Source organism: Canis lupus, chromosome 2 (assembly GCF_048164855.1).
Source record: "Canis lupus baileyi chromosome 2, mCanLup2.hap1, whole genome shotgun sequence".
Lineage (NCBI taxonomy): Eukaryota > Metazoa > Chordata > Mammalia > Carnivora > Canidae > Canis > Canis lupus.
In genome coordinates this window covers 22,856,603-22,883,134 of record NC_132839.1, presented here as the reverse complement: position 1 = coordinate 22,883,134, position 26,532 = coordinate 22,856,603, and the positions used below count along the sequence as shown (strand labels likewise).

The 26,532-nt window shown below is 34.1% G+C and overlaps 1 long non-coding RNA gene across 1 annotated transcript in view; it reads left to right on the top strand.

Moving 5' to 3' along the window:
• The window catches only part of LOC140609910 (uncharacterized), a 228,578-nt gene extending 217,020 nt beyond the window's left edge, over positions 1–11,558 (top strand). Inside the window, exon 4 of the long non-coding RNA XR_012011649.1 lies at positions 11,423–11,558. This is a non-coding gene — a long non-coding RNA (uncharacterized lncRNA). The remainder of the gene's footprint in view (positions 1–11,422) is intronic.
• The last annotated feature ends 14,974 nt before the right edge of the window (positions 11,559–26,532 follow it).

The following is a 26,532-nucleotide window of genomic DNA, read 5'->3' as shown; positions in this document are numbered from 1 at the left end:
TGAGAGAGCTGAAAAGCTAAGCTGAGATAGATCAAAAGTACTACCTACCTTGAGTACCAGGTTAGGAAATTGAATGAGAAACTTTTGAAGGGTTTTAAGTGAAAACTGATTTGATAGTGGTTATGTTGTTATAAGATCATTTGTGTTGCTCTGTAACAAATAATTTCCAGAGGGATAAGAGAAGGGAGGGGTCCAGACCATTTCAGATTATTTTCCCACAATTTAACAAACTCATTCTAGTTTAATTTTTTGTGTTATGCACTTGGAGGTGTGTTAAGGAAAATAAAGGGTATATTCGTTTATAACAAATCAATTAATAGTTTTAAATTGAAATACTTGCCCTGAAATTATGTCATTGTCCTCAGGAAAAGAAGATAGCTTGGTGACTATTTAATTACAATTTTTAGATGGGATTAAGATAATAAAAATCACAGGTTAAATTTCAAACAAAAAGAGTTCATAATGATCTGTTCTCTGATTTAGGATGGAAAAACCCACCCTGGGATAATAGAATTCACCCTGAAGATCTAACCTTCAATTAGAAACACCATAGATAGTGAACGATTCCTCTATTATCCTTGTGCAGTCAGGAAATTCGTCTTAACATAAACTTTAAATCCCTCTCATGTTAGCATGAGAAATATTTAAAAAAAAAAAAAACTCACAACTAGGATTTCCCAGCCACGAAGTTCTTTCTCATCCATATCCATGGGTAAATGGCAAGTTTATTTCTGATCTAGAACAAGAGAATAGAAATAAAACTGTGATTTTTGTCCAGGAGATTAAATGTGTTAATCCACTCATTCTGAGCCCATTATCACACTTTCTCCTTTAAGTTAAAGAGAGAGAGAATTTTGCTCACTATAACTCATCTAGAATCTCTTTTTTGTCCTTTGAAACAATTTGGTTTTATCCATGCTACAGCTCCACAGAGTGGGAAATTTCTTTTCCATATTAAGTGATACATGGAACCTTCTAGTTTCTGGCTAAAGCATTAATGAACACTTAAGGACTTCTGGAATTGAATTAGCTGCCACAGTACCTTGACATTATTCAGATTTCTTAGTCCAGGCTTTCAGAGCTTCCAGGTAGCTATATGAAATCATGAAGGCAATATTAATAGCTGGATTAAGAATCTTCCAACTGATGACAGAACCTGCCGGTACAAATAACTAAATAAGATTAATACCGTATTGATAATACTCCCCATAGTTTGATGCACACTATCATCTATTTCAGTCTCTAATACATCTGCTATGCTTTAGTTTTATTTCTTAGTGAATATAAATAGCAGAAAGCCAATATCTGTGTAATACTAAGACCCTTTTCTGCAGCAATGAGTCAAAATTTGACTCCAGGAATATTAGGTTCACTTATCAACTGTCAGCGTGCATTCGTGTGTGTGTGTGTGCATGTGTGTGTTAGATTAACAGTTCCAGAGTCTGAGTAATGCTAAAAATTCAAAGGATATTGAAGTCTAACAAATTTATCAATACCCCTACTGATTTATCTTCTTTACAGCAGTGGAAATATAAAAAATAGTTAGTCCAAATTTTAAATTAGGAATTGTTGAAACTGGAGTATTATCTCATGCTCCTGAGGACACATCTTTACTCTGGAATGGGTAAACCATGAAAATTCTGTTCAGCATTCCAAGTAGTCACTGCAGCAGTCAGGCTGAAGGCAAGCTTCTAAGACTATTCTGGACTAATTAGCAATATAATTTTTATTTATTTTTTTTCTTTTTTTTTTTAGCAATATAATTTTTTTAAAAAAATCTTCCTTTATGGCTGGCGTCTGCTGTTACAAACCAAACACCAAGAGTATATTTTTCTAAAAATAACATTTATTCATTTTTAAATTTTTCTTCTTTCCTCTGCCTGAAGAATTACATTTTCTTCCTATCCTCATTGCTAAGATTCTTCAATATAAATGACTCTACAAATGTCAATGTCTTAATTTTGTTTTACCAACGGTTATTGCCAAATGTACCTTAAGAGAGGCAAACAAGTGAGTTGGAATTAGGTCCAGTTCATGCCTACCAGAAGAAAAAAATAAACTACACAGAGCCATGGATCAGGAACCCAGTGCTCAGTGAGGAGGCAGGCTGTGAGTTTGAGGGATTCCAACAAGTATTTTATTCAGAATATGCATGATTATATATATTATACCATAGGAAGTATTCTACATTTGCTTTTTATTGCAGTGCTCTTGTGGGAATAATTCCTGCAAGCTTAGCCTAGAGCCTGTATCTCCAGCCCTTTCAATAATTGTGTACGCATCCAGTTCCCTATATTAAATCTCTTTTTGCTTAAACTAAGTAAAGTGGTTTTTATTGTCTTCAACTGAACCTTGACTGATATACTGGTAATTCTATTTCTTCTTGAGCACTAGTTATTGAATTACAAAAATTCAAGAAATTAGGGAAGGTGAGGTAGTTTAAAATCTAACGGGATATCCTGTGGTTTACTTGTAAAGGCAAGTACAACATAAATGCAAGATTGGATCCACTTCACTAGAGTAATTTCTAAAAGATATTTGCTACAAGCTTTGAATATATTTCCAGGCATGCTTCTTTTAGGTACAATTCTTTATAGCTATTGTCTTCAATAATTCACTCTCTGTTTTTCTTCTTGTTGCTAAATTGGCAGAAGGCATCATCCAGAAAAATCTTCCTGAAAATCAGATTGCAGTGGTGAAAGTCTCTGTATTAAGTTTATTTATTTTTAAAAGATTAGAGATTTAAAAGGCTCCAAAAATCATTAATGAACCCAGACTCCTATGCTTCACTGCATGCTCCCCATCTCCATTTGGATTTAAGGAACATCTTAAACTTAACAGGAACCTCCCTACTTAGTTTCAATATCCAGCAAATGATGTTGTCATTCACTCAGTTGCTAGGACTGAAAACCCACTAGTAATCCTTAGCTTCTCTCTTTCTCTCACATCCCAGATACAACCTACCTGACTTTTGGCCTATCAAAATAAATTCTGAATCAGATCTTTTATCACCACTCTTTTGGTGAAGCAGTCAGGCTCAGGTAGGAAAGAGATACAGAATGCTTTTTTGGGGGAGAGAGTATTTAATGAGTATTACATATTCAAAAAAAAAAAAAAACCTCTCACTTCAAGACTAAAATTTCTGAATGCTTCCCCTTCAGAGCTCTTTTCCCAGGTCTTGCATGGCTAGCTCCCTCACTTCAGTAGCAGTGATTTTCAAATGACACCGTCTCTGAGAGGCTGAGAGCCCAAGCTGAAAGAGCCAAAACTCTTGCTTCCAGCATTCTTGATCTTCTTCCCTTGCCTTACTTTCTTTCAGACCATTTAACATAGTATTATATATTTGTTGATTCAGTTGTTTCTTTTGCACTTCCCTACCTAGGATAATATTTCTATGAGGCTAAGAAATCTGTGGTACTTGCCACTGAATTCCTACACCTGGTGATATCTAAGTAGGAGCTCAACAGATGCTTGTGACAACGCAGAACCTCCATACCATTTTCTTTTTGATTGTCTTAAGTGTTATTGTACTATTAAAAAGTGCTAAAATTTTAGCCTGCCCCACCTTCAGAATTACAACATGAACCAGACTATTGGCCTGGGCCATATTTAATATTCTTTATGGTTCTTCTATTTTTATTATAGCCATCACTGGGTTCAAGATTCATCAGAAAAGGGATCCCTGGGTGGCGCAGCAGTTTGGCGCCTGCCTTTGGCCCAGGGTGCGATCCTGGAGACCCGAGATCGAGTCCCACGTCGGGCTCCCGGTACATGGAGCCTGCTTCTCCCTCTGCCTGTGTCTCTGCCTTTCTCTCTCTCTCTCTCTCTCTCTCTCTCTCTCTCTCTGTGTGACTATCATAAATAAATAAAAATTAAAATTAAAAAAAAGGATTCATCAGAAAAGCTCTGTACAAAATGCTTAAAGTGTGGCATTCATCATTTCTGAAAAACTTCTTAACACACTTATAGCAGTAAAGGATCATCCTAAAAGAAGGGCATCAATCATTACACTGGAGTTAAAGGAAGAAGTTCTGTAGAGAATTGCTCCACTATGTGCTCCATATACAGGTATGATATATATGCACATTGCTTTGTGGCATCAAATCAGTTACTAACAGTCTTTGAGATTACTACATTTATGAATTATTTGCATATGGCTACAATGTTAAGTGAATCTCAGCTAACTAAAAACAGGCCCTGATATTTTTCTGGTATATCATTTGTTTGACTCCTAAAGTAGTAATGCAATCTTGAACATTGAGTTCCTTCCCTTTATTCAATATTCTTAAAATATTTATTTTCTATTAATTACTAAAATATTGATGATTAACAATCACAGTAATCCTATACATTGCATTTAGGATATATAATTTTAAAGCCTGTTTGTGAATATAGTATTCCTTTATTATTTTAATATAGCCCACAAGATGTTATTGTTCCCATTTAACAGATGAAGAAATAGACTAAAAAGGCAAGCTATTTACTTACATCCATAGGAGACAGTATTAAACCATCTGAAAATAGTTTTAATATTCTTTCCACTCTCAAAAACCATAGATCTGAGCAGATACACAAAAGCTAGGATCCCTATCCTTGAAGTAATAACAAACTAGTTATAGACACATGATATACACATAGCAGTAATTTAACTGAGTAACAATACATATGGAGAGAATGGGCAGCCATCATTTATGCAGGCTCCTCCGGACTTCCTCTGGCCAACACTGGGATTGATACTTGACACCAACCTCTCCTCTGGCCAACACTGTGGTAAAGACTTGATACTAACTTCATTTAATTCTGAAAACAAATGCCATAAGTAATTGCCGTGCTCCCCAATTCATAAGTGAAGAGATTGCATCAGAGTACAAGTTTACATGGATGGTAAGCATTGGAGCCAGGATTCAAATCCACGTGTGTATATTTCCAAAGCCCACACTCTAACATTGTTCTTTATAATGAAGAAAATTAATATATTATAATTAATAAAAAGAAACACCCATGTGCAGACACACACACACACACACACACACCTTTTCGTAGGTTTCAGAGAATGAGGAATATTGTCCTTGGATGAAGGCTCCATGGAGTTTTAAAGAGTTACCTCAAGAAAGAGTGGAACAGAAAAAATGCAGGAAACATTCTGAGTAGACAGTAAAAACTTGATAATAAATGTGGTGCCTTCTGGAAAGAATTGAGAAAATTAGTCTAGAGTAGGAAATATCTTAAGTTAAGGAGGAGGAAAGAGGAGGACAAAGTCAGATTATAGAGGACTAGGATAACTAAATGGAGAAAATTTGACTTTTTTTCTAGTAAGAATGGGAAATAGCTTCAATGACATTTGTGTTTAAAATTAGTCAAATAAAGGTTTATGAATGAAAGACTAAGCAAAGACCAGGTGCAGAGACTAATTAGGAAATACACCACAGTGCAAGGGGGAATGTATAACAACCTGGTCAACTGAGCAAACAATAAAATAGGATCAGAGATCTGGGGCCAGGGTCAAGAAAAAGCTCTATTTTCATCCCAGTATGACTTGGATGACAAAGAATTAAATTTTAAAAAGTAAGATTGCATTGAGCTGTCAAGAGAAAATGAAATTTCAAGCCTGGATTGTAGAAAAAATCTTTCTAAAAAGAACAAAGATCTCTTTCTCTCCTCAATAAGTTCTGTGATCAGATGAGCTGATGAACCAAAGGGTGGTTCTTTGAGACAAAACCTTCAACAGATCCAAGCCTTGTTAATTCCTGAGACCAAAAGACTTGCACCTTATTTTCATCTCTACCACTTAACAGCAATATCAAAAAGCTGAAATTTATAGACTCAGTTTTATCATATGGTAAAATGAGCTTTTGGGGTAAATCATCTCAAAGATATAAAGAGAGACAGAGATAGAGCTATAGATAGAGATATAGCCTATGAGTCTCACTGTCTTGCCATCTTAGTGGCATAGGGCAGCATGATTTATGTGGGGAAAGAGCATCATTGATTTCTTTTATGAACCAGGTTTACCAGTGCAGCTCATATCACCACATCTGGGAAAGGTACACAAAGAATTCAGTAAAAGGAAAAGAAAGATGAATATGGAGATATGAAAGATTTTATTGAGACTGAACTATATCTAGATTTGACTGTAAGCCTTTTGCCACTTTCCTTGATTTTTAAGGTTTACTGGTGTCATTTGAAAAGACAGAGATCTCTTTTACAAAGAGTAACTAGGCTTCATTACTTATTCCAATTCAGACTGATAAGGAATAGCAATGGTCTTTTAAGTATAAATCCCCACTTAGAGTGAAAGAATAGCATGATTGAATAGTAGTGTTTGCCACGTATATAGGTGAGAATTGATGTCAGCGTTCTATATAATATGATTTCTGAGCTATATTTATTTATTTTGACTAAAAATCATCTTTAAACCCTACCTAAGCTAGAGAGTCAAATCTTTTATAGTTCATAGTTTATTTCTTCATTTTTTATAACCGTCTTTGATACTCTAACTAGTAATACTTTCTCCAGTATAGAAACTATGACTAATTAAAAAAAAGATTATAACTCTAAATACAAGTGGAATTTTGGAACCAAATTGTGTTCCAGATTATCTGTTAACTTTACATATTCTAAGGTATATTCCTCTAGCATGGGAATCAACTAAAGTTTTTAATCATAATTATTATTTTCTGATCTTTTGGAGTTATTGCCTTAAAGTGTTGGTCTAAGATTTATGTATATATTATAAACTACAACAATGTAGAGAGTTTTGGTATAACATAACAAAAATCTAGATAGATGAGGCTATTTCCATAAGTAAGAAACATTCTCAGGTAAAGGTTTAATTCTTTTAGTAGCCCAGGAATCTGCTTCTCTAAGCTGAATGCAGGACAGGAGATTTATTACATAAGGTATAATCTAATTGGGTATTCAGTATGAATAACTTCATTAAGACTTCAGGATAAAGACATTATTTTCAAGCAGGGTCAGAGGGGTAAATTAGGTAATGAAAAAAGTGATTAACTGAAAGTAGTCCTTTTAATTTGCTTTAATCATAATTATTAGCAATAAAACTACCCAATCAACATATTAATTTATTTTCACCAATTGGGCTGGAAGAGAAAGCTTATTAGGAGACCATGCATCTAAAAGATGACTTTTAAGTAATTATTCAACAAATATTTATTCAATACCAACTATATGCAAGGTACTATGGAGAATACAATAACTGATAAAACACCTATCCTCCTGCCTATCCTCAGGAGACTTAAAGTTGCATCAGAGGCCATAAAATGTGAGAGAGGAGATGAAGGAAGAGAGTGGAAGAGAAGAGAAGGGAGGAAGAGGAAAGAATCAGTAAGAAAAGTGGCAATTTTAAATGTATTTTTCTCTGCCAACTAGAAGTACCATAAATCCTAGGAAATCATACTATCCTATTTGGAGGCCCACTACAAAATATTTTAAGACCCTCTAGTTCAAAAACCACAAAATGTATTTATTATCCAATCATCAATCCTTCCTTAGGAGGAAAGCTGTATAGAAATGTAATGATTGCAAACAATACTACCATTACCTAGTGGATATTCTTCATGGACACTGTTAAGCAGCTATAGGACTCTTCCCCAATGAGAACAGATTCAACCTCAAAATCCTCTATACAGCACTCTCAGTGGCCCCCGCTGGTCAATTAAAACAGGTGCAAAATATGCTACCAATTTGCTACCTTTGGTTTAATGACTGATAATATATATATAAAGACTTTAGCAATGGATTTTAGAATCACTTTATGCTAGCTTTGTTTTGCTACTTAGTAGCTATATGATCTTGAAAATTTTAGCTGACTCCTTTTTTTTTTTTAACTAACTCCTAAATGGAAGTTTCCTCATATGTAAAACAGGAATGTATCTATGTTTTAGTAGAGGTAATGGGATCATGTAAAAAAAAAAACACTTGGTATAAAGCCTGGTATATAATAAATACTGGCTCTATAGCAGGCACTTTGGGTAAAGTGAAAGGAATAAACAGATTAAGAGGATCCCTGCCCTTAAAATTTTCTTATTATGGTCTGAAGAGGTAAGTATAAACAGGTGAGTTTTTGTCAGGTGTTCCAACTGCTGTGATAAAGGCACATTTCTGTTATCAGTTCTATAGGAAGATTTCAGGAAAAAGTTTGACATCTAGCAAAATATTGACTATAAGAATACGGATCTTAAGGGGGCCTGGGTGGCTCATTGAGCACCAGGCCCTTGATTTCAGCTCAAGTCATGATCTCAGGGTCCTAGAAACAAGCCCCATGTTGGGCTCTATGGCCAGTGGGGAGATTCTTTCTCTCTCCCTCTCCCTTTGACCCTCCCCTCATGCTCGCTCACATGCTCTCTTTCTCTCTCCCTCACTCTCTCTGAAATAAACAGATATTTTTTAAAAGGAATATGGATCTTAGAGAAAGGTTAAATAACATATCCTAAAGAAAACCAGTATTTAAGAAATGGTTGGATGCAAGAAGAGAATTTAGCAAGAAGAATGAGAGCTAGAGTGACAGGAGAGGAAACAGGAGAGAGTAATGACACCAGTACCAAAGTAGAATTTGGGATTTTCAAAGCTTTAAAGAGTCTCAGTGAGAGAAGGAATAGAAAATTGTTTATCAATTGTGTAGAGCAAGGTGCCCTTAGCAAGAATGATTTTAATGAATTGTGGGGATGTAAGTCAGATTCCTAAACATTAAGTAGTAAATGGAGAGTGAAATCTTAGAGTCAGGATTTTAGCTGGGACTGAGAATTTTGGTTGTGAAAGAATAGGCCTATAGCTATTAGGGTCAAAATTGAGATAGAGGTATAAGGAGATATTTGCGCATTTTCTAGAAGGATTGCAAAGTTTACAGGCTTAATAACAAAATGGTGCTCCCTTAAATATTTTCCTTGTAAAATATGAATATTCAAAAGCTCACCAGTTTTACCTATCTTGTGCCACCTTGAATAACATAAACTATAGATCATAAAGGACCCAACTCCTAGCTATTGATCACTAACTAGTCATTGCCAGCCTGTCCAATCCCTGAAGAAAAGAGAATGTCAATATCTGCTTTCATCGTAGTCTCTAAAAAATAATTTAAAAATTAATACATTTCTTAAATATAATTATATTACTTGCTGTTTAAATGATTTCAAAGGCTCCCCGCTTCCAAATTTGCATTGCATTTTCTGGTATGCTCTGGTACACACACTGCTTATTCTCTAGATGCATGTCTCTTAGTATTTCCTTTTCACTCTACCATTGTATTTTGTTGTTATGAATTATTGGTTGCTGCTGTATTTCACTGGGATGCACTAAATGCAGAGGTGTTAGGTTCTCCATTAGGTACTTTGTATGCCTGAAATGTTTACACCACTATGTCTCCTGAAGTTTCCCTCACCTGCCCAACCTCCCTTCTGAATAATTCATTACTAACTCTTCTTATCATTATTATACCTTACACATACATATCCTGATGTGTTTATCATATTTCATAGGGAGTATTTGCCCATCTGTTTTCACCACGTAGACTATGAGCTCCTTAAAAATGGATTCCAGGAGCACCTGGGTGGCTTAGTCAGGTAGGCAGCCAATTCTTGATTTCAGCTAAGGTCATGATCTAAGGGTGGTGAGATGGAGCTCCCTGCATCAGCTCCTCACCTGCTTGAGATTGTCTCCCTATCCCTCTGCCCCTCCCCCAGCTTGTGGCTCGCTCTCTCTCTCTAAAATAAATAGATAGATCTTTTAAAAAAATGTATCCCATATTATATGTAATTTTGTATCACTGCTACCTAAAATAGGCCTGGAATATAGCCACTAATTATTTTTAAATGAAGTAATGACTTAATGGATGTATGTAGATCATTTATGATTTTAGTAATAATTTTAATTAGATTTCCTGGCCCAGTACTTTTCTACACAAGCATATCTTTATACCAAAACCATAACTGAAGAATGTTCTTATAAATGGCATTTAGTAGACAGAGCATAGATGCCATATCTATTATTCTAGATTTGATACATAAATATATTTGAAGTTTCTTATTCCTAAAATAACTTTGTTTATATTTAATTAACGTTATCTCATCAAATAAAAAATATCTAACATTTTAAGACCATCTAAGCCAGAACAATTTGATATAATGAAGGCTGTATTTCCAATGAAATGATCTGGCTCCAGTTGACTAAATATGGGTTGTTACTTTTCGGTTAGAATAATAAGAAAATCCATATGCATCTAGGATATGTTCCCAATTGTGCTCTCAGAAATTTGATCGTGAAACTTATGAAATCCCTGAATTAGAGCTTTCTCCCTTGATATGGGCCCTCAATTTCCTGAGAGCAGGAGTGACAGGATATAATTATTCCACTTGGGTTCTCTGACAACAAATGCATTCAATCATCAATTAGGAATTAGCACACGTATGGTTTCAATTATATTGATTTATAACCAGCAACTTTTTAATACAGAATTTAGTTACAGTCTATCATGTCTTGATAATTAAAATGCACTTTGTTTTATTGTGTTTTACTGACTTGTGGGAAAACAAGTAAAATTATAAAAGCTTGCGTTGTCTGTTATTTATTTCTGCTAATCATGAGTCAGAATTTCCCTGTACCTAGAGCGTTGTAAAATCCAGATAAATATTATCACTATCATTACCACATCTAACTCTCTCTATATCATTTCTCCACTATAGCATAATAATAAACAATGTTTTCCTAAACTACATCATGGACAGGAAAACATAACTCTTAATTTTATTTGTCTTGAAGATAAGAAGCACAGCCTGGGAAGTCTGGACATCTTCAAAGTCACTTTTCAAAGTACCAAATTCTGTTTTTGCACCTGTTCCCTTCTCTCTTTGATGATATCTACCCTTCATACCCAAGTCAGGACATCTATATGGCCACACTCCTTTCTAATCCTTTATCCCTAGGGAAAGTGAGAAATGGCTTGAGTTAACTCATTATGTCTGCTGATTTATTATATATACTTAAGTGTGAATGAGTTTCACTGTATCATCAATCCTGGCCATTTGTATGGTATGCCTTGGCATAAAAGTGTTACAGGATGAACATTTTCTCGCCTTTAGAGACCCAAGTAGGTAATTTTTTCTTGTCCTTGAAATATTATGACCACTACTATGGCTTATTTGAGGTCTAAAACTAATTTATTTATTTTAGAGGAACATTTTTGTAGTAAAAGTAATGATTCTGGAAATAACCTACCTGCAGTTACCGGGTGTTATTTCTATGAGTTTTTGGGAGCTGGGATGTGTAAATAGTCACTCAAATGCATGCCTACAGTTTCTGGACTCCTTAACTTAATCTACTCTAACCAGCTTTTCTAGTTAATTGGTGACATTGCTCTTTAGAACCTCCAACTTTCCCTCACCAATCTTTCTTGCTCTTATGCGAACAGGTACCTTAGGCACAGGTCAATCCTGGGTCTTCTGTAACAGAAGATAGCCAAACAAGCCAGCTATCCACGCATGAGTTCCACAGAGCCTCTAGCTCTCCAGACCTATGAAAGCTAAAGATGAAGGAATCAGGCTGAGGTAAGGATAATCCCATCACTTACAAACTATTGAGCAATAACTATTATGTCACAGCCTGGCCAAATTCTTTAAATCCATTGGCTATGTAATTCATACAATACTGCTTTCAAGTAGGTACCAGTCTTATCCCATATTTTATAGATAAGCTGAGGTTCAGGAGCTTAGATGTTTTGCTCAATTTCATTCAAAAGGAAGTAAGCAGAGATTAAATTCAAAGCCAGACATGTTTTATTCCATAGCCATTCTTTTCAAAATTTTATTGTTAAGTGGGGAAAAGTTGCAGAGAAGGGAAAGAGGTCTTAAGGTCTTTTTAAAAAAAATTTACTTATTCGTTCATGAGAGACACACACAGAGAGAGAGAGAGAGAGAGGAGGCAGAGACACAGGCAGAGGGAGAAGCAGGCTCCATGAAGGGAGCCCGACATGGGACTGGATACCAGAACTCCAGGATCACGACCTAGGCTGAAGGTGGTGCCAAACCTCTGAGCCACCCAGGTTGCCCAGGTGTTAAGGTCTTAATCTTATGTATAGCTGCACAGACAGGAAGAGAGGAGACACCTGTATTAATAGAACTCTTAACATTGGAGGAATCAGATTAAGACCTTGGTGGTGGGGGGAGTAGCTATGGGGTCAGAATATATATGTGTGACTAATGAGGATTAAGTTTTACACGGAATCAGATAAAATTGTCAATACTACCAGTCATGAAAACACTGAAGAAATAATAAAAGAAAAGAGCTGTAGAATTTTAGCTTGACTGTAAAACTATAATCATCTGTTGTCCATTCAGGCTTAATTACCATGTAGCACAACAGCAATTATGCATATCATTAAATAGATGCTAGATTAATTTATGTGCATTTTATTTGATTAAAGCAGTAAAATGCAGTTTGCAGTATGTTCAGCCTTTATAGTTTGTGGCTCATGGAACATAATAATCTACTCAAAGTTAAAAAAATATTAGGAGATGTGTTGATTATGAAATTTTATAATATTGTGTTGGCTAATCAATTTTATTACCTTGTATAAACAGTGGAAATGCAGCTGTTAACCTGGTTATATGTAACCTACTCTACTAAAATATTTCACAGAAGGAAAATATCTTTCTTAATAGCATAAGTGATATCTAACAATTATCTTTGAACTTCAGCTTTTCACAAATTACTATTTTCTGACTCCATCCAACATTAATAATTTATTTTATCTAGAAAAACGTAACTAAGTTAATTTCTGGTAAATATCTGGAAGATGAACAAAATTTTTGCCTCATACATTTCTGTATTTAAAATTTTTAAGTTTTAATTTAATAATAAAATATTGAAGAACTGACATACCTATCCTATTATCATCAATTGAATGAGGTATTATAATATAGTGGCTAAATTTAAGAATCCCAGAGAGTTTTCTGAGATTAAATCTTAGTTCTCACACTTGAAACTATGTGGTTTTCATGTTTGGACCTAAGTTTCCTTATCTATAACACGTGCATTAGTAAAAAAGTACCAAGTAGTATCTAGTGTATGAGGTATCTAGAAGGATTTTATGAGATAGTTCATTTAATGCAATCAATCCTGTTCCTGACACACTGTAAGAGTTCAGTAAATACAACCAACCATTACTGAGTGGTTTTATTTTCCTAATTTTTCTTACTCATCTTTTTTAGGTCTGACATTTTACAAATTCATTTAAAGGGAAAACTAAATATACAAAACTGATCATTTGATAGGTATTTATATAAAAGTCCTCAAAACATAGCTACTTAAAAGATCTTTTTAAAAATGTGTGGAATGAAACTGATTATTTCAAAGCAAGCACAAATTCTACTACTTGCTGCTCAAGCCCCAAATGGAGCCTTGTAATAGATTCCTGATGCCACACTAATGAAGAGCCTTGAGAAGAGCAATTGGGAGGAGGGACGGATATGGAACCATCTACAGAACATGGTTTAAAGAAAGGTTAATGGCACATACGGCATCCTCATAAAATACTGTTGAGGGAAGCAATACGTATCTTGTCTTAGTTATTTTTGTCTCAATTTTATCATTTGTAAATTGAAAAATTTAATCTAAAATGATTTATAAGTTTCCTTCTTCCTCTTTAATGTTCAGAGTCTAAAGAAATAAAAATCTGTGATCTAAAATAGAGTTGCTCTAGATTATTCCAGAGAACAAACTTGGAAGTAATTAATGAAAGTTATAGAGAAGCAAATTTTATTATATTATTTTGTTGTTGTTAGTTTTAAGTTTCCTCATTGCCTCCTGGATTACTGTGAGAATTCAGCTGAAATTATTTTTGGAAGGGGTTTAACACAGCCCCTAATAAGTGTTGCCTATTATTATTTCTATCAAAATACAGTTCAAAGGCTCTGTACTTATAAATGGAATAAATAAAATTTGGTTCAACAAAAAGGAAGGCAATCATAAGTAAACAGTGGAATTATGAGGATATATCCATAATGTAAGCATTGGAAAAAGCATGTTTTCAAAAGCACTTGAAAAAGCTTGGTAATAAGCAAGATGATAACAAATTAAAATATCTTTGTCCACAAAGGTTTTTGCTTTTTTGTTTTTACATTCACTGGATTATAATCCTACCAAGGTAAACATGTAAAACTCTGCTTGTTAGAATTCTTAACCTCTTGTGTGTGTTTTTTTTAATTTTTAGTTCAGGTGTAATTAAGTGTTATATATGTTTCAGGTGTACAATATAGTAATTAGACAAGTTTACACATTACTCAGTACTTGTCATGGTAAGTGTTCTCTTAATCCTGTTCAACTATTTCACCTATTTTGATATATTATAAAGCAGAACTTTCAGGCAACTAAAACAGAAAAGAAAATTAGATAATTAAATATTAAGGATTTTAAACACATGAGCAGTGATTTAAATAGGCAATTGGGAAAGTGAGCTCTGTCATTACATCTACCTTCTACCATATTTATAAATATTAAATAAAGAATTGCTAACATTATCTCTAAGTTTGTTTGAAACCCAAGAGCCTCTACCCTAGATCCATGGACCTCAAATATGGAATTTCAAAGGATAAACTTGAAAATATTTGAAAATTTCTGTGTGCATGTGCATTTTTCAGGAAAAAATATCCTTCATTTTCATCAGATTCTTAAACAAGTCAATATTGAGTCGGAGTCACCGATTTCAATGAGTAATGCTTTCTTCCATGTACAAAAAAGCTGCAAGATAAAGCCAGTGCATAAATAAGATACTTCCAAAAAGAGTTTTACTAAAAACACTTATCAGTGGCACTTTTTTTACTAAACTCTCTGTCACAAGGCCTATTTAAAATGGATTTATAGATTAGACTTGAGTGTAGTGATTAAATATCTTTAACAACTCTATAAGTCACATCTGATAAACCAAAGATAGATGAGAATATTTCTATCACCTAGTTATCTCACTGTGTTTGAATTTCTTATCTTGTTTTCAAAGACACTATTAAAAAAAGGATTTAGGTAATTATTCTTGAATCCTTACTTTCAACTCTAAGAATGATAAAATTTTTATAATAAAAGTACTTAGAAAACTTATTTTGAGCTAATATTGCTAAAAGAAAGGTAAAGGCTGTGTGACAATTCTTTCTTTCACCATACGTATGTGTGCATAATATCAAAAAAAAAAAGAGATGTTTTACTTGTTTAATTACATGAGAGCATGTAATTATCTATTTAAAAGAGCAAGAATGGGCCTGAAGAAATGTTAAGCAAGGAGGTCAACCTTCCCTGATTTTCCATTCAATTTGAATAACATTGGCAATGCAAAGTAAAGACAGTATTGCCAAAGTCAATATCCTAGATCTCTATGTCTACGCAACAGCTTTCTCTGTGCTAATAGTGTTTATGCCATCTGTTTGTTTCCAATTAAAGTCCATTTTTGACTCAATGACCAGATGTTTCACATTGTGGGGCCATTTTGTTATCCTTTCCCTCTGACTCAAAAGTAGTGTATTTACTCCAGCATTGGTCCTGTTTACTTTTTCTTTTTTTTTCTTTTTGTATTTTGATATCATAAGCTACTCTCTCTTGTATTTTTTTCGAAGTCATGAAATAGATTTCCCAACTTCCTTCTTTACAAGTTATTGCCTACAAAGTTAGTCTCCAAATGTGTTTCTATCTGTAATGTCAGTTAATGATTATTAACATACAATGTTTATCTCCTTTATCAAATTCTACAAATGAACAATCTATATAAGTAATACATTTTAAATTAAAATCACTCAGGGAAGGGCAAATTACTATATTACTTTTTCTGCACTTTGGTACTTTTAAGTATTTTCAGTCTATAAAGTTGTATATTTCCAATTTCAACTTCAAACAGATTTAGTTTTGTTCATTTTTAGATTAGTAAACAAAAACTGAACTTTAAAAAGTTTAGATTCCAGTCGCATCTTCTCTCGGATTTTACTGATTATTTTAATCTTGAAGAAAATTTTTCAGAAGTATGCTTGATGATGTTATTATTCTAAAAACCTCTGCATGCTGGTCATTTCACGAATTGTAGATGTACAACAGCTGGAGATTTTTATATTGTCATGGGCAATTTGAATATTCTTTCTGGCATAGGTGCCAAGTTCTAATATCTAGTATCTATAATGGTTGGGCTCTAGAAAGTGCATTATTTTTAGTAAAGAAACCAAAGTTATAACATTTTAGGATGCGCAATGTGAAAGAAGTACTATCAACTTTTAAATGCTCCATAGAACATTTGCCTGCCTACTGTTGTACTCGCTGCCTGAGTTCAGTTACTCTATGGTAGAGCTTTTGACTAGACTGGAACCATAGCTTTCTATTATCTTAATGGTAAATAAGAAAGGCCTCATGTGGTACTCATGTCATATTTGAATATGAAAAAAAATGTGAATTCTGTTATCAGTACTTATTTAATTCTTTATTCTAGGCTTTTGCTCTCCCTTAGTGGTTACTCAGCAACTCTAACATCCATATCCAGCGGTATCATCAAACTTCCTCTGGAGTTTCCTTATACACAAACTCTTTCTACTTTAAAGGCCAAGATTAAATATTAGGTCCTCCAAGGAACCTCGTGACCTGTATGTCCTCACCTTAAGAATCACTGCCTCCTTTGCACTCTTCACATATTTCTTGGAGCAGTTTCTACTTAATATGATGGACTATTTTGGCACATAACTTACCTCTTCCACTATTTCAAGTCCCTTGGTGGGAGACAAAGCTTATCTCTGTGCTTTCCTATTACATCTAACAAAATTACCAGGAATTATTTGTGAATTGAATTGATTGATTGATTGATTGATTACTCAAACTGTGCTTAGCCAAATTTCTTTGTGCTCTGAATTCTTTCCACAAATGAAACTCAGCTACTTCTGTTTTGATCATTTGGGTCCTGCTATGTTTCTGAAATTAGTCTAATAAAATAATTCAGATGAATTAGTAATAGCTAAAATTATAATCTCTTAAATAGACATTTTAATTTTAACCCAATCTTGATTTTATTAAGCCTAAAATCTTGTTCATAAAAGACTTCCAAGTCCAAAGATGAGCATGTAATAGTAGAGCCTTTGGGGTTAGGAGAGGGCACCCTGTCACATAATATTGCGTACTATCATTTAGATAGAACAGCCCCTATTCTTTTTTTTTTTTAAAGATTTATTTATTTATTTATGATAGACATAGAGAGAGAGAGAGAGAGAGAGAGAGGCAGAGAAGCAGGCTCCACGCCAGGAGCCCGACGTGGGACTCGATGCCGGGACTCCAGGATCACGCCCTGGGCCAAAGGCAGGCGCCAAACCGCAGAGCCACCAAGGGATCCCCTCCCCTATTCTTTTTGAATCGAACTATAAACATTGTAGTGTTATTTTCACAAATACCATTAAAGTGTGCTTTGGATAATTCCATTAAACTTCATTACAAACACTGATTATTCACTCTCAAACTTTAGAATATTTAAAGTGAATCACCATGAGTTGTTTTTTTTTTTTTTAATGTAGATTTATATGTTCCATCTATGCCCTCATTTATTTTTATGTATAGGACTTTCAGGAATCTCCATTTCCACAACCATCCAGCTGATTATGATTCTGGTAGTCAGAGAACCATATAGTGAGAAATCTAGATGATCTAAAGATGATGCCTCCAAAGTTAAATTGTATTTCCCAAGAATAGGTTTTAAGATATTTTTATATCCTTCAGTGACTTTATTTTTATTTCATCCTATTTTATAAAATAGGAATGTAATGTATTTCAAAATTTTGATGAAGGATAAAAAAGAGCAGCTGAAATATTTAAAATGGAAACAGTGAAAGAAGAAAAACTATGCACTTACAACATTTTATATGTTATAATTAAAACATAAAAATTTATTAAGAATATACATTGCATTAAAGGTATATACCTAAATTTTAAATTTACTTATTTCTATCTTCAATAAATAAAAATTATGTATTTTTCAAAATTAAAAGGAAAGCAATATTGAATTTCACCATTGAGGACTTTCTGTCAATTTTGTAGTTCCTTTTTGTTATGTCAAATTATGGTTTTAAAAATAAAAAACATACTAAAGATGATTTTCACTAATTTTATGGTGAATCTTAGGAGCTTTGTTTTCCCCTGGAAGAAACTAGCACAGTGCCCTGTGACTCAGGAAATTTTCAGGGAATTAATAAACAAATGAATTTTTCCAAAAGTCTCATTTCAATTGTATCAACTATTATTACATCCTCTAATCATAAGTGAGATTAAAAATCCCCACTCTTGTCCACATCTTATTTTAATCTCATGGATCATGGATAAAATCAAAAGTGATAGGAATATCTTGAAAGTCAAATTATCTTTTCATAGTTCTTTCCTTTTACATCAGTTCATATAGAAAATATGTTTTAAACCTCCACTGTGTGCCAGGCCCAACTTTGAAACTATAAATAAAGTGGTAAACCGGATAAGAAATATTCTGGTTCTCAAAGAATTTAAGTTCTTATTAGAGGAATAGAAGAAATTAATAATACATAAGAGAGGGACATTGAGGGCAGCCCTGGTGGCTCAGCGGTTTAGCGCCACCTTCCGCCCAGGGTGTAATCCTGGAAACCGAGGATCGAGGCCCGCGTCGGGCTCCCTGCATGGAGCCTGCTTCTCCCTCTGCCTGTGCGCTCTCTCCCTCTGTGTATCTCTCATGAATAAATAGGTAAAATCCTTAAAATAAAATAAATAAAATAAAATAAAATAAAATAAAATAAAATAAATAAAAGAGGGACATTGACAGTGAAAACTATGCAGGTAGTTAAGAAGCATTACATGGTTCAGGTTAGAAAGGGTCGAGACACTGTGCTACTTTGGTTGGTGAGGGTAGGTTATTCTAAGGTGAGAGATCAATGCCCAGATGGGCACAGACCAGAAAGCAAAGCATCTTAAATGGAAAGAAGAGCTTGAAAAAATAAAATGAGATTGTTCTGTTCTATTAGAAAAATAAAAAGAATAGGAGTGGTAAAGTATAATAGATGAAGGGAAACGTGAAATGAGGCCAGGAAGTAGGCAGAAGCCAGGTCATAATGAACCAGTAAATCAGGATAAGAAGTTTGGATTTTGTTCTTCAAGCAATGAGAAATTATCAAAGGGTTTGAGTTTTAAGCAAGAGGGTAACATGGCCTAATTTATGTTTTAGATAGATTCTGTTGCCTGCTCTACAGAGAAGCAGTTGATAAAAGGACAACCTGGGAGACAGGTTAGGAGATGACTGCAGAAAGCAGTGGTAGCTCTGACCAATGTGGTAAGTCCAGAGATCAAATCAAGTGAACAAATTTGGGGTAATTATAAATAAATTTAGCATACTCTTTCATTTCTTGAGTAAAGCACATTATTTTGATTGAACAGACAGGACCTAAATGTATGATGAGGAAGAGCCAGAAAAAAATCATGACTTTAGGCCAGTACTGTTAAATGAAAGTTTCTGCAGTAAAGAAATATTTTACTGGGTTATCTACTGTGGTAGCCATTAGATATGTGACTATTGAACACTTAAAATGTGACTAATATAATAGTGAAATGGAATTTTTAGTTGTACTTAATTTTCATTGAGGTAACCACATGGAAGTGGTGGCTACCACATTGGATAATAGCTCAGCTCTAGAAATTTGGCTTGAACAAATGAGTGAATGGTAGTGTCATTTACCGAAATGGGCAAGAATAATAGAAAAGACTTGGAATGAATTTCTGGAGTTCTATTTGGATCATGTTAAGTTTGAGATACCTAGTGGTTACCCATATGGATATATCAAATAGTATGCAGAATATGGGAATTCGGAGTTCCTGGGAAGTTCAAGAATATAGCCATAGACTTAAGAATTATCAACATATAGATTTTATTTTTACATATGAAACCCTGAGACCACCTAGAGGGAGTGTATAGATAGAAGACGGCGGGCAGCCCGGGTGGTTCAACAAATTTAGTGCTGCCTTCAGCCCAGGGCCTGATCCTGGAGACCCGGGATTGAGTCCCACGTTGGGCTCCCTGCATGGAGCCTGCTTCTGCCTCTCTCTCTCTCTCTCTCTCTCTCATAAATAAATAAAATCTTTAAAAAAAAGAGGGCTCAGTGACAGATGGTAACAGTCTTAACATTTAATAATCAAAATAGAATCCCGCATAGAAGACTATGAAAGAAAAGTCAGTCTCAAGAGATACACACTGAATTAGAGAAAACCAGGTGAAGGACTGTTGAAGAAGGGTCATTTCTTCCACATCAGTTTTGGAAAGCACCCTTGCCCTTGGAATGTCAAGCAGGACCAGATGGAACCAGGGAATAGAAGGCCTTAGCTTGACAGACTTTAAGATTTATAGGGAAGAAGATGAATTTTGGTAGGGATTTGGGCCTGAAGCTGAGGCTAAAATAAACAGTAATATTCATTTTATGTATGTAATTCTGAAATTATGATGTAGAAGCATTCATTGGCTCAGGAGAAAGGAGCAGCTGGTAGCTGATTTAAAACTTGCATCACTTCCCATTCAGAAATAGCTAACTATAAACTTTTCCTAATAACAATAATACTGATGATAAATAAAGTTTATCTTTCTTAACAGAAACTTCATATTACTCCTTCAAGAACAAATCCTCTAAAGGTAAACATCAAAAACCTCTGAGTTTGTGTCATACTGCAAGTTTTCAGGAGGGTAAGTATACACCAAACATTGTATCAGATATAAAGAAGTTAATGTAAATTTTATCATATATTAAGCAGTTACAAGACCTTTTAAATATTTTAAAAGAGGCAGAAAAAAAATTTAAGCAATAGAAAATAGCTTAATCTTTCTCAGATAAGTTTTTCTTAGAATTTTGTTGGAATTCTTCTTAAAGTTATTCTCTTTATAGTAAATCCCTAGGTTTAATCTGGGATTGTTTTGAGATTCATGATTGTGTGCTTCTGTTTAAGCTTTATGGAAGAAAGGTATTTGTCATTCTAAGGACTTACGTATCTGCTTCTATCTGTCTCGAAAGAAAAACTAAAAATAAAACCAGTAACAAAGGAAGACAGGCTGAAAACTGCCACCACAGACTGATGAACTACATGAATATTGCTCTATTATGATAAACTATCATTTGCACATACACAGAACTTTTTTTCTAGGATCATAATGAGAATTTTATAGTACATTCAGGAGTTGTTGCTCATTTTGATGTCTCTATAAAATTACAAATTCAGATCATGTTCAGAGGAAAAATACATGTTATCCTTTGTTTATCAAAATACTGATTTTGCTTCTGTGGGAAGTGGCCAGTTAGTCATATCCCTGCCATGCTACATATAGGGAATATATGTATACACACACATAAATACACATAAACACATATGCAAAGACATATATATGAACATGTATATTTATAAAAGAATAATAATAGCTTTAAATATACAGATCTAAATTTAAAAGATAGATGAAATTTAATTTAAATTTTCAACTATCTAAGCTTATCAGCCACTGAAAGTGAATATGTGGGAGTGTTATTATGGTCCACAATAGTAGATTAAACAGTAAAACTTCACTATGCTATGACTAGAGGGCATGTTTAATTCTATAATGCAGAACATACCTTTCTGTGACTATCTCATAGAATCATTTTATACCTCTGATTTAAATCGAAAGTCATTCTGTGCCCACAAAATGAATGAAATGAAAATCTCCTGACTGTTCTTGGACAACAGAACTGATTGACCAAACAATGCACAGACATATCAGAAGGAGTCAGCACAAGACAGCTGCAGCACGGTTTTTGCCCAGACGCCGAAATGTAGATCAGAACACAGTCCAGTCAAGAAATAGAGAAAAGTGGTAGGCCAAAGACAAAGGCAGAAAGACCATGTGGTAATGAACAGACCTATGTCAGTTAATCAAAAGAGTTATTTTGGTAGGAAGTCCTAAAAATATAGGATTTAGATACATAAAGATAATAAATAGATGAAAAACTGTACATAATATTTTGACCTAAAACATAAACATCCATCCACCAATTTGATATTGGCCAAAGATCAATTAGATTATTGATCATTCATATAGACTATCTCTAACACATCTTCTCCAGTTTTCAGTTTCAGAGTCTTTAAAGTAAAAACAGAATTTGAAGACATTTATTTGTAAAGCAAAATGATTCACACCTTTCCAACTTTTACTATTTTTTCAGTCTTTATAATCATCACAACCTTTAGCCATTTGCATATATCAAAGCATTCAATTTTTATTTCTTTGAGATAAATATCTTTTTCCATACATATGTCATGAGTTTATATTATATTTATCTAAACTTTTGTGATTGTAGTAAAAAGTACTATTGGTATAAACTTGCTTGAAGTAAATATTCATTGGCAAAATAGAGCATACCCTATAAGCAATAAACTTTCAACATGCCAGGGGCATAAGACAGCATGTTATATGGAAAACTTAATTCATCTGTTAAATTAATTAAGAGGTTAATTAGGAGATCTTCTACTAAAGATAAGTGATTAATTGATGGATAGATATATAAATGTATACATTAATACTGACAAGAATTTGACATAAAGAATAAGTAGAAAAGGAAAATATCAAACTTTAAAAATTTGTTAAGGATTTCTACGTTAAAAAACAAGACTGAGAGTCAATCTTTTTCAATATCTTTTTTTAAAGAGCAGAAAATAGGCTTTAAAGTCAACATAGAATCTGTTGTTTATAGATCATATAATTATGTGAAAGAAACAATAGAAAACAGAAGTATTGGTTTATCCCTGAAATAAATCCATATGAATCTTTTTATATTGTTAATTTGCACTAATATGAAAAAAGAACTATTCGTATTCTTTGTAGTAAAATCACTACTTGGAATTTGTGGGCTTTATGTAGTTGTTCTTTCTTTCCCAGCAAGGTATAAAGTAAAACACCCCTCTGTGGTCGGCTCAGCTCTTTTGAATTAATAAGGGCGTTTACTGATTGTTTACTGTGTGTTTTTTTGTTTGTTTGTTTGTTTTTTTATGATAGTCACAGAGAGAGAGAGGCAGAGACACAGGCAGAGGGAGAAGCAGGCCCCATGCACCGGGAGCCCGACGTGGGATTCGATCCCGGGTCTCCAGGATCGCTCCCTGGGCCAAAGGCAGGGGCTAAACCGCTGCGCCACCCAGGGATCCCAGTTTACTGGTTTTACATAGAGATCACCTTCTCTGGACTGAAGAGAATTCACATAGCAAGTTTACCTATCTGATAAGAAACTACTTTAGACAAATCTAGCCCAGCATCTCATCTGCAAAGGGTAAATGGGAGAAAGTCTTGGAATATGGGATTATCAAGATTAGGCAGTCTAGAGCCATACCACCCTAAACGTGCCTAATCCCATCTGATCTCAGAAAATTAGATAATAAATTTTTATAATCAATCTGCCTCTTAGAATAATGAAAGACAGGTAGAGAGTAAAAGTAACAATTAATTAATTAATTAATTAGCATTATAAGCTGTCCAAGTTTAAGTAAACACATATCTAGATATTTTTCTTCATTATTTACTTAGGAGGGATGAGAGAAACGGGGTTAATCAACCGTATTTTTAAAATGTCTAATTTACAGCTGACAAATTTAAAATCCATATTCTGATCCTAATGTGATAAAGGCTCTAGAATAAAGAAAATATATGCTAAATTTATGGTTAATATTAATTTCAATATTAATTTTAATATCAAGTTCAATATTTCTTTTTTTTTCAAGTTCAATATTTCAACTCCATTCAACTTGAATGGGACCAACATAAAGAAAGTCAAAGTTTCGTGGCATCTGGGTGGCTCAGTCAGTTAAGTCTGCCTTCAGCTCAGGTCATGATCTCAGGGTTCTGGGATCCAGCCCTGGGTTGGCCTCCCTGCTCAGCAAGGAGCCTGCTTCTCCCTATCCCTCTGCCCCACCCGCTCCCCACTGGTTTTTTCTCTCTCTTTCTCTCTCTCAAATTAAAAAAAAAAAATCTTAAAAAAATAGTCAAAGTTTATTTTTAATCCATGGATTTTGGATAGCTTTCATTTCTTTGTTCATATATTCATCCCTCCAACCTCTTTCTTTAAAAATCTGAAACAGGATGCTGTAAACCACACATCTGGGAAGGAACTCTTACTTTCCCAAAGTATTAGCATCTGTTTGTCATGAAAGGATACAACCCTTAGAAAGCTGGACTGCATCTTAAGATTAGAAGCAAAGACAGCCAACTCAGAGGCAAAGGAAACCTCTACAAACCTGCCTGTTCTAGGTTAGAGCTAAACCCACCATAAACTTTCAGATTGATACTCTTCTCTTAATTACCAAAAGGGCCGTGACTCCTGGACTAGCTTACATCTGTTGCCTACCTCTTGACCTAAATCTTCCCCCTGACTATGCTTATTACATATTAATGTCTGTTACACATTTGGGTCCACCTCACTGTCTTTGTGTTCATGTGTTTATTGTTTACATGTGAAGTAGCTGCATCCATAAAAAAAGAAGCCTTAAACTGGAAGTCATTGGAAATTTAAGTTGTTAAAAAGAACCAGCCTTACCTTTTACCTGGTAAATTACATTAATAGATAATATCTACACCATAGCTCATCTTCAACTGTATGAAAATATTCAGGCCCCTAAACTAGTACTAAATGAGAATATTCAAAAAGAGAGGGTTGAAATCTGAGGGTGTTACCAGCATATGGCAGCCAGTATCATGAAATAAAACCTTCTAACATCCTATATAACATGCTTCATATATATAATCATATAAATATACATCTGTGTACATATACACAATCTTACATGTATGTGTATACACAAAATGAGTTGGCATAAATCTCCGATTAATAAAGAACTTTCCTGGAGACCCGGGATCGAGTCCCACATCGGGCTCCCTGTGCATGGAGCCTGCTTCTCCCTCTGCCTGTGTCTCTGCGCCTCTCTCTCTCTCTGTGACTATCATATATAAATAAAAATTAAAAAAAAAAAAAAATAAAGAACTTTTAGAAACATAATTATTAAACAAACAAAAATTTTTATGAAAAGACTTTCAGAAACTACCTAAGTCTTCTTCTCTAAAGGAGACTGCTCTCACTAAAATATACAACTTATTTCCTAGACTGGATTCATAGGCCTTGATGCATTGTCTTTAAAGGTAATAGCTCCAACCTTTTACATCCATTTCCTCCCTACAAAAAGGAAAGAAAATCAGGTCCTATTTATAATGTTGTCCCAACATCTTCCCATAGCAATTACATAATTCATTTTTTTTGTTATTATGTACTGGATCTGTCAAAGTTATCAAAGCAGTGTTGAAGTTTCTCACCACAATTGTGTTCAATATATCCCAAACTTTTTAGTATCATTGTGTTGTTTGGTATAATAGGCAGAGTCTGTGGGAACACCCAGAACTTGTACTTTGTACGATTACTCCATCCTTTTGTGATCTATGTAACTAGGGTCCTCAGTTCCTTAACCAGTGAGTGGGCCTCAATAATGGTTTCTAAAACTTAAATGAAATAATGATGTTTCCATAATGCCTAATATACATATATTAAACATAAAATTATAAATTTTACCATTACATTTTATTATACTTTATGTATGTAAAAGTTTATAAATTTTATAACTTTCATTGTATATTTTATAACTTTAAAAATAACTTTTGATCACTGATTTGATTATCTTGATTTTTACTTTGCTTGAAATTTATATTCCTAATCTGGTTCCTTTTGTTTTGTTTGCCCTTTTTTCATTAGTAATTGCTTTGTATCATTCTGGTTGATATTATTCTTCGTGCATTGGAAAGGACTTGTAAGTTTTTAGGTAAGAAGTGACATGATCTGATTTTTGTTTTTAGAAAGTCACTTTGGTTGCTGTTTAGCCAGTGGATTATCAATGAATAATAACAAGAAGGAGGAAAATGTCTGGAAAGGTATAAAAAGATGAAGAAGAAGAAAAAGAAGGAGAAGGAGAAGAAAGAAGAAGAAGAAGAAGAAGAAGAAGAAGAAGAAGAAGAAGAAGAAGAAGGAGGAGGAGGAGGAGGAGGAGGAGGAGGAGGAGGAGGAGAAAAGAAAGAAAGAGAAAGAAAGAAAGAAAGAAAGAAAGAGAAAGAAAGAAAGAAAGAAAGAAAGAAGGAGGAGGAAGAGGAGGGAGAGAGGAAGAGGGAAAGTGAGAAGAAGAGAAGGAAGAAGATGGGTACCAGGACGAGGAGGGAGGTGATGTTTTGGTTAGGCAGGGGGAGAAGTTTAGTTAAAAAAAAAAAAAAAGGAAGAAAAGATTCTAAATTTCTTTTTTTTTCTAAATTTCTTAAATTGAGTAATTGGGAGGCTTTGGTAACATTTACTAAAATGAGAAAATTTCGGAGAGAGATGGATTTATAGGAATGCAGCATTATGGGAGCTATACATCATGTTAAGAGACATGTTTGAGAATTTATTTGACTTTCTCATCAAGTAAAGAGTCATGTCAACAATAATAAATGCAAATCAGAAACTTAAATTTGGCAATTACACACGCATG